The sequence below is a fragment of the Cyrtonyx montezumae genome, unplaced genomic scaffold (assembly GCF_038088225.1).
Source record: "Cyrtonyx montezumae isolate F1298 unplaced genomic scaffold, pur_monq_1.0 scaffold_2, whole genome shotgun sequence".
Taxonomy (NCBI): domain Eukaryota; kingdom Metazoa; phylum Chordata; class Aves; order Galliformes; family Odontophoridae; genus Cyrtonyx; species Cyrtonyx montezumae.
The window spans coordinates 48,057,979-48,065,774 of record NW_027071936.1 but is presented as its reverse complement, the minus strand read 5'-3'; the positions used below and the strand labels follow the sequence as shown (position 1 = coordinate 48,065,774).

Here is a 7,796-nt window from a genome sequence, read left to right as displayed (position 1 = left end):
ATAAATAAACAGGATTTAGCAAAACATTTCCAAAGCATTATCAAGTGGGCTACCTCCGTTTGCACTGCTTTGGACCCCCATCCTGGGACCTGTACAGAGAGCTGATGAAACATCAATGCCAGTTCCCTTCAGAACTTTTTTTTTTTCCCCAGATCCCTTTGTACATCTACACACATTAAAGATTACAGCTGGGAAAAACTTGACACAGCTGCCTGCTGATATTGCTTAAGTCAAATCTCTCCTCCTGCACAGGGAACACTCGCAACTGGGTTGCAGCAGCAGAACATCTTTCATTTGGGAACACCACACCCAAACTAAAGTGATTCCAGGGAAGTCAGTAACTTTCATCGGTAAATATTAGGGGGTGTCTGTAAACATCTACCTTAAAGCAGAGTTCCTCTACAGAGCATCAGCCAGAGCAGTGGGGATTCAATTTCTGTGCTAGGTAATTCTCCGATGCAACAGAGGAAGTTTTTACCCGAGCTCTTCAGCACTGCCTGTGGCATGAGAAGATTTAATTTGAAGAATATGCAAATGACAGTGTTAATGCACTGACAGACTTGGACTGAGTTGTGGTGAGCGGGTGTCCCAGCGAAGAACTATTTGGCACATGCTCTCCCTCTCATTCTTTTTCTAACTGCATCCAGAAAGCAGTGAAGTCTGCCAGGTTTTTATCCAGCTTGCAGGTAAAGGGTTACAGATTCTAGGAAGTATTAAATGCAAACTTTAAAGGATTTTATTTTCATCTGCAGTCACATGACAACTTAATACCCAATGACACTAACTACAGTGTCTCATTAAGAGGTCATGCAAACTCCCTAGCTAAACAAGGCATTCTTACATATTTAACATTCAAATGCAGAAGCCAAGCTAAGCCATGGAAGATTGTAATCAGAAAAAAGCAACACTTCCTGATCAGGACAAAAGCTACAGGTAGGAGAAGTACTTGTTCTTTTAACTTACAACACTGTGCTTTCAAGAGAAACTGCATATAGGGCATGTTGTGTGCTCTCTTTCTTTCTTTAAACTCTCAATCTAACATTTTTATCTGGAAAATATTGGATCTCACCTGTTTCACTTTTCGTAAAATCTGTTTTGTTCATATGCTCAGTTGGCTCAGCAGAAATCCAAACAAAACACGGTTCTTAAACAAAACATAACTGTAGAAAAAATATTTTTTTTAGATGTCTTAACTATTGAAACTGTTGTTTTGAGCACACAAAGCAAAAAGGGGAATTAATGTGTCTGCTGTCTGAACTGAAGGGATTTAGAGCTCCTCTGACTTTACTTATACCATGAATTGCACATTGTTTCAGTCACTCCGATGAAAGCGTATTTTAATGGATGCTGCTTCCTTGCTGAACTTTTATTATTTCTGATTTCCCTTCCTGCATTTTCGTGCATTTAAAATGAAAAAAATATCTTACAAAAGCAAATGAAAGGCAGATGGGGAGGGTACTTCAGTGTTCTATAAAAGGAGAAAAAATAAAAAAACGGGGTGTAGAGTGAAAGGCAGTCAGTGAATTGAGAATTTAAATTGTATGAAAGCATATCCATTAAATGATAAAGTTTCACTGACAATTGCTAGCGATATTGCAGTTCTTTTTTGTTGTTTTTTTGTTGTTGTTTTTTTTAACTTTTGCTGAAGGATTTGTTCGGGATACAGCATCAGCACTTTGTTCACAGAGATCTCATCACAATTTTTCTCTAAACTGTAATTATTCTCACATGGGGCCATACATACTCATCATTTCTATCCCTTTATAGGGATTTAGTTGTAGACTACAAAAAGCTATCATTTACCTGTATTTGCAGAGCTACAAAACCTATATTTACTCAGAAAATCTCAGTGCATCTTTAGATCTCTACCCCCTGGGGATTCCCACTGTATAAAAGGTATTATTTTACTTCTATAATAGCAAGGTGGTAACTGCAAGCAATGTATGTTTTTTTTCATTTTATCCTAAAAAACCTATTTCTTTTTCCTCTTCCCATGTAATGCTAGTGTATACCAAAAAGAAGTGGAGAATAACAATAACTAGAGCACCTTGCTATAGATATGCTCTCAACTTTCTTTGCTTTATCATTATCAGTACTTAAAATAAATCCAAGGAAGTGGGAGCTCCAACAACTTTATCACTAGTGCTTAAAAAACAGTTATTCACTTCCAGGGTGCCCATCTCAAACTGCTGTGGGTCCAGCATGAGACATCAGCAACTATTTTACCAGCTATAGGTACTGCTCACCTCCAGCAGAGGAGCTCACTGGGGCAGTGGGGATGTAAAAAGAAACAACCATGCTTTGACACAATATATATAACTGACCTCTGAATTTAAATTATTTACAAAATAAATAAATAAATAAATCTATTCAGTAACTCTTGTAGGTAAGGGACTTTCTTGGTAAGCAAAATTTAAACATAAGGGCAACGCACCAGACCCCAAACACAAGGCTATTTTGTTTCTCAAGCTTTTTCCTACGGTGAGTGTTGCACCCACCTGATGTGCAGGGAGCAGCCTGCCAAGGCTCTTCTACCAAATGTTTGTACAAATTGGGTGGGTCATGAAAGCCAGCACTCAGGAGTTTCGCAGGCAAATCTGTTTAACACTGATTACACAACATGTCATTGCAGGGTGGAAGACACAAGAAATGCTAAAGTCACTCAAAGCAAACACATATTGAATGAGGGTGTGAAGTAGCTCATTTCTCGAGGAGAGGCATATAGAGGAGTTTACTCCTAGCAAACTAGCAGTTCAGATGTTCATCATACCAACGATTTTACAATTGTTATGGTATTTTACACTGCTTTAATTGTTAGCTTTTTTTTTTTCTAATTATATGACCCAACCTATTAGCTTGCTCCATCACTTCAACATAGAATCAAATGTAGTACTGTTCACAGGAAGGACACACAAATCAAAGTCTTCCTTCTCATAAACAAGGAAAGAGATTCTTAGAAATTGAGATATTCATGGAAAACCAAGAGAAAATTTTTCTTTTTCATCTTTGGGAGAAAATTTGGAATTGTTTTCTTTTCACCCCAAAATCAGAGCTAACCAAAATATTGTTCAAAAGTTAACTCAGCTCTTCCAAAACAATTGTAAATCTCAGGAAACGTCTGTCAGATTTAAGGCCTATATGAAAATCATCAACCTGTTGTAATAGGCGTGGCTGGGACATCGGGATGTTACAGGACAGGACCTCCCCTGCTCTGAGATTAATGGTGCATGCTTAGAGGCATACACAAAGCACATAGAAGGATATATAAGTCAATGTTTGCAACTAATAAATGCCATTTTGCTGTCACCATATTGGTGTCCATTCACAGCTCACTGGCCCTGATCTTTTAGGTCAGAGTCGTAGATCTTAGCGCAGCAGATGACTCTAGATTGGTTTGCTAAATACAACATCAACCTGATGATTTTATTGCTGCTCTAGTAGGTGGGAAGACAGAGCAAAAGCTGCAAGTGAATGCAGGTATGGCTTCCTTGGAAAACCAGGTAAAAAGTGATCACCATTCAAAGGAAACATTTACGAGTGCTAATGCTTTTCATTAACCACAGGGTTGTTTTTATCACATCTCAAGGAAACACTTAAACAAGTACTTGCTTTAAACCAAGTTGCCTCATACAGGTGAGAGCATGATCCTTTCCTTCCTGCTGAGCAGAAAACAAAGTACAGGATCTGAGGCACATAAAACATCAAAAGGAGGGAGACTAAACAAGCAAGTGATAGATGAGGTCTGTATGGTCTCTGTGTGGTGGTCTCATGCAGAATAAGAAAGACAGGCAGGAGAGAGGAAGTGGCTAAACATGGGAAGGGGTGCCTCGTGCCCCAGCCAGCAGGAGAGCTCAGGGCAAGCAGGGCCTGCACAGGTGACAAGGGTCTGCCTTGGCTCCATGCTGTTCTACCGCCTCAGAAAGGCCTTCATTCACATTGTTCAGGTAGGGGAGGCCTTTTTTCTGTGTTTGCACAGTATCTAGTTAAACATGATCTCAACCTTGTCAACATCTCACATGACCATTGTTTCACAAGTGACTTGGTGGGGACAAGACTTGACACACACAACCCATGGAAAAGTGATGAGATGCCATCAGATAATAAATATTTGCTTGAAACTTAAAATTCCTCTTCCTAAACCTGTTCATCTGCCACCTGACAGCAGAGTGTGCCTCATACTTCCACCAAAAAAAGCATAAGCAATGATGCATGGACATGGGCAGGTTTTGCAGAGCTACAGAGCAAGAATTCTTGCAAGCTGGACACACTGCTATGGAAAATAGGTAAAAAACATGATGTAGTTTTACTTAAAATTTGATATCAAATGGGCAAAATAACTTTTGTTAGTAAGGTCAAAAGAGATTATTGGAAAGAGGGGAAAAACAGTAATTTTAGCTTGACCTTCTCTCTAAGTCACTTTTGCTTGGACATATGGAGGAACTTTAAAATTTTATTATGAGCTGAGTACATATTTTGGAAACTAAACATTTAATCAGTTACAGCAGGAAGCAGGGAAAAAAAAAAGACCTAAGGTTTCTTTTTTGTGAGACATTTTTGTCTGCAGTTTCCACAAAAGTTTATTTAACTTCCAATTCTTCACTTTAACCACAGATGTTGGCTGCAAAGCCACAGATGCTTTCTGGTTAAAAAAATATTTGTGGTCAAATAGTCTATTATTAATTCACAGAAGTTGTTTTTCCATTTGGGAGAGCAAGGAACAAGCCATCTCCTTGGGGCTTACTTTTTTTGGCGTTACCAAAAGGGCCTGGCTCCACTTTAAGTCATTTCCCAGCTATGAAAGAAGGCTGTGCACTGCTATTAAAAAGCAGTTAATTTTTTGATTTTATGTGAACAAGGCAAATGCCTTGCTATAGCAGACAATCTGCTTTTGTGCAAGAGCCAAGTAGGAAAGAGGAGAATATACCATGTGAGGAAGGTAATACACTGAAAAAGTGACTGAAATACCTTTCAACCTAAAGCCCCCTGCGGGTCCTTTCCATGCTGACATCAATGGGAATTGTACCAAATCCTCATACACAGACCAGGAGCAGAATACACGGCCTGGTGTAGGTTGTGCTGGTGCTGCCAACAAAGCTGCTCAGCTGCCAGCAGGAATGTGAGTGCTGCAGCAGCTCAGCTCAGAGCGCAGTGGGCAGATGATCTCCACACTACATCTACTCTGATGTGGAGTCTCTGGAGGCTGCTTTAAGCCAGGAGCAGGAGTGTCCCAAATGAGCTATATGGAACCATGTTCCCACAGACTCAGGGATTTGCCAGGCAGCATGTCCCTTCCCTCTCAGAAAATCTATCCTCCCTGAAGATTTATTGCAATGTTAAATGTATTGCCACAGTCGCATTTACGGCTCTCACTTCCCCCTTCATCCCACAGCTACTTGCAACACTTTTATTAGATTTGGGAGGGGCCAGCATTATTGACCTTACTCAGCACCTGAACCTTGTGCAACAACGCAGGACACAGAAAGAGGGGCCCATGCCCTGACGCAGCAACCTAACACTTTCCTCCACTCCTCCTCCAGCAGCACCCAGGTCTGAGTTGCAGCCACCCTGGGGCCAACCAGCAAATCTGTGCTGCTCCACAGGACTCACAGTTTTTTCTCCCCTAAAAAATGTTAAGCAGCTCTTATATTTCTTACAGCATGCAAGCCTGACAGCCATCAGGCGATTTTAACACTGGTTGTTACTGAGGAGCTACTCTTCTGGTCTGCTCATAGTAAAAGTATTCTTCTGATCTACTTGCAGAAAAACAAGTGTAAGGCTTGGGCAATGTCAGATTTTTGGAGTAAGTTGACAGCCCTCTTCACTCAGAGCTCAGTGGAAAAAACTTTCCACTTTCAGGAAACTGAATAAAGCTTTGTTAAGGTCCTTTCTGTCTCTATTTTTGGCTTGGGTGTGGCATGGAAAAAATAATATTTACCATCTCAGTAGCTGTGCCCTTTGTGTATTTGTTTTCATATTCCCTATCCCCATGTGAATTCGGCAGATGTTGCAGGGCTTAATATCAGCCCTGTACTTCTGTTATCTGAATTCACGCATGTCTCCACTGAATGGACCACGTCTGTGCAGCAAAGATACAGATTCAATTGTCAGACACTGTTTTACAGGCAAATATACATAATGAAGAAAAATACCATAAGATTTCATTTGTAATGTAAATGAAACAGAAGCTACAGTCATCAGCCCTAAACTGAAGGCCTTCAGGGGCCTGAGAAGTCACAACCATGTACAATGTCCCATTTCCACCCTTAACGTCTCTTATTAAATTAAAATCACTTGCAAATGTTTTCCACTGCATTGGATGAATACGCTCAGATTGGTAAAGGTTAGTCCATATTTACAGGTAGACATTAAAAACTAATGCTTAATGCAATTATCCAATCCATTACCTTCCATAAAAACATTTCCATCCACTCATATATATAAACAGACAGATTTAATAATGCACAGATGATCAAAAAGCTCAAAGACCACTTAAGAAAACAGCAGACAATGTGAGCAAGGGAAAGGAAAACTGGCTGCTTTCATGCCAATACCAGCACCAATATTAATCAGTCTGAACCATTATCTCTTTTTATCACTTCTCTGCCATCCTTCCACAATAAAGCTTTACTGGAGAGTGATAGAGACTTTTTAGCTCAGTACACATGTTGATACCCTGCCCTCATCTTGCAAATGAAGAAGACCAGGTTTGGGAAGCAAGGAGGTAAATCTGCCCTGTAATCTGTACAGGAGGCAGAATTTGAAATTAAGTCTCCTGAATTCTATAAGAGCCAAATCTGTCTCTAGAGACTAACCCTTTAAATCCTAGCACATTGTCAATAAATCTTCTGTCATGAGGAAATATATCAGATCAGCTGGTAAATAACTTATTACACACAGGCAGCAGACATTTACTTTATGATGGAGCTACCTGAGACACAACGTACCTAACCTCAGATAAACTCTCTGGAATCAGGAGTCTTGCTGGAAATGTCAGTGTGCTGTTAGCATTAAGCATTCAGCTGCAAATGCAGAGTCCCACAAGTCAGACTTAACTGTGAGAACTACGTCAATCATTTCAGTGAATACAACCCATTCTTTTGCCCAGAATTACAAGAAAAAGGAAAAAAAAAATTAAAAACAGAAGAATTACTAAACTGATCCAATTCCAGAAAATACAAAGTCTTTCAGTGGAATTAATACTTTCCTATAGCTTTCAAGTATTGTTCAACTTGAGACTGAAACAGGTAATTAATGCAATCAGGATAATCAATTCAGTAATGCTACAGAAATTCATCTGTATTTCATTCACCATTACCATATCTATGTCACATTAGTGCCTTTTTAATGCAATGGTCAATACTTTGGACCTGCCTCATGCTGAGAAACAATTACTGTAATCACAACATTAAACTCTACTCCTATTCACAAAACCACTGTGCCTGATCATTCCCTTAGCCACGCATCATCACCCAATGCCTGCTAAGGAAATTGGTGGAAAATAACTAAATGGAAAAGTTCACCGGCTCTCTAAGCAGCTCTAGATTAAATTATCTCTATGCTTTACACATTAATCTACATGTTGTATTTAAAATAAAAATTAAAACCCTTTCAGTCAAAAAGAACTCATGTAGGAGAAAAAAAAGTTACATTCCATGAAAGGGTCTTTATTAAGGTATTGTATCAGAGACTTTTCCTGAAGATTACTGAGCACAGCCTTAAGTAGTTGCAGCGTTTTCTGTATCTTTCTATTTTTAAAAGTTTTGTTATCTGTTTTCATGGTGATTTGTAACTATGGC

General features: G+C 39.4%; 1 protein-coding gene across 2 annotated transcripts in view; it reads left to right on the top strand.

Moving 5' to 3' along the window:
- The first annotated feature begins 813 nt into the window (after nt 1–813).
- Nucleotides 814–7,796, top strand: part of CUNH4orf19 (chromosome unknown C4orf19 homolog) — a 41,946-nt gene continuing 34,963 nt past the window's right edge. For both annotated transcript variants that reach the window (XM_065735684.1, XM_065735685.1), the window contains exon 1: nt 814–933. The gene's annotated coding sequence lies outside the window, so the exon portion shown is untranslated. The remainder of the gene's footprint in view (nt 934–7,796) is intronic.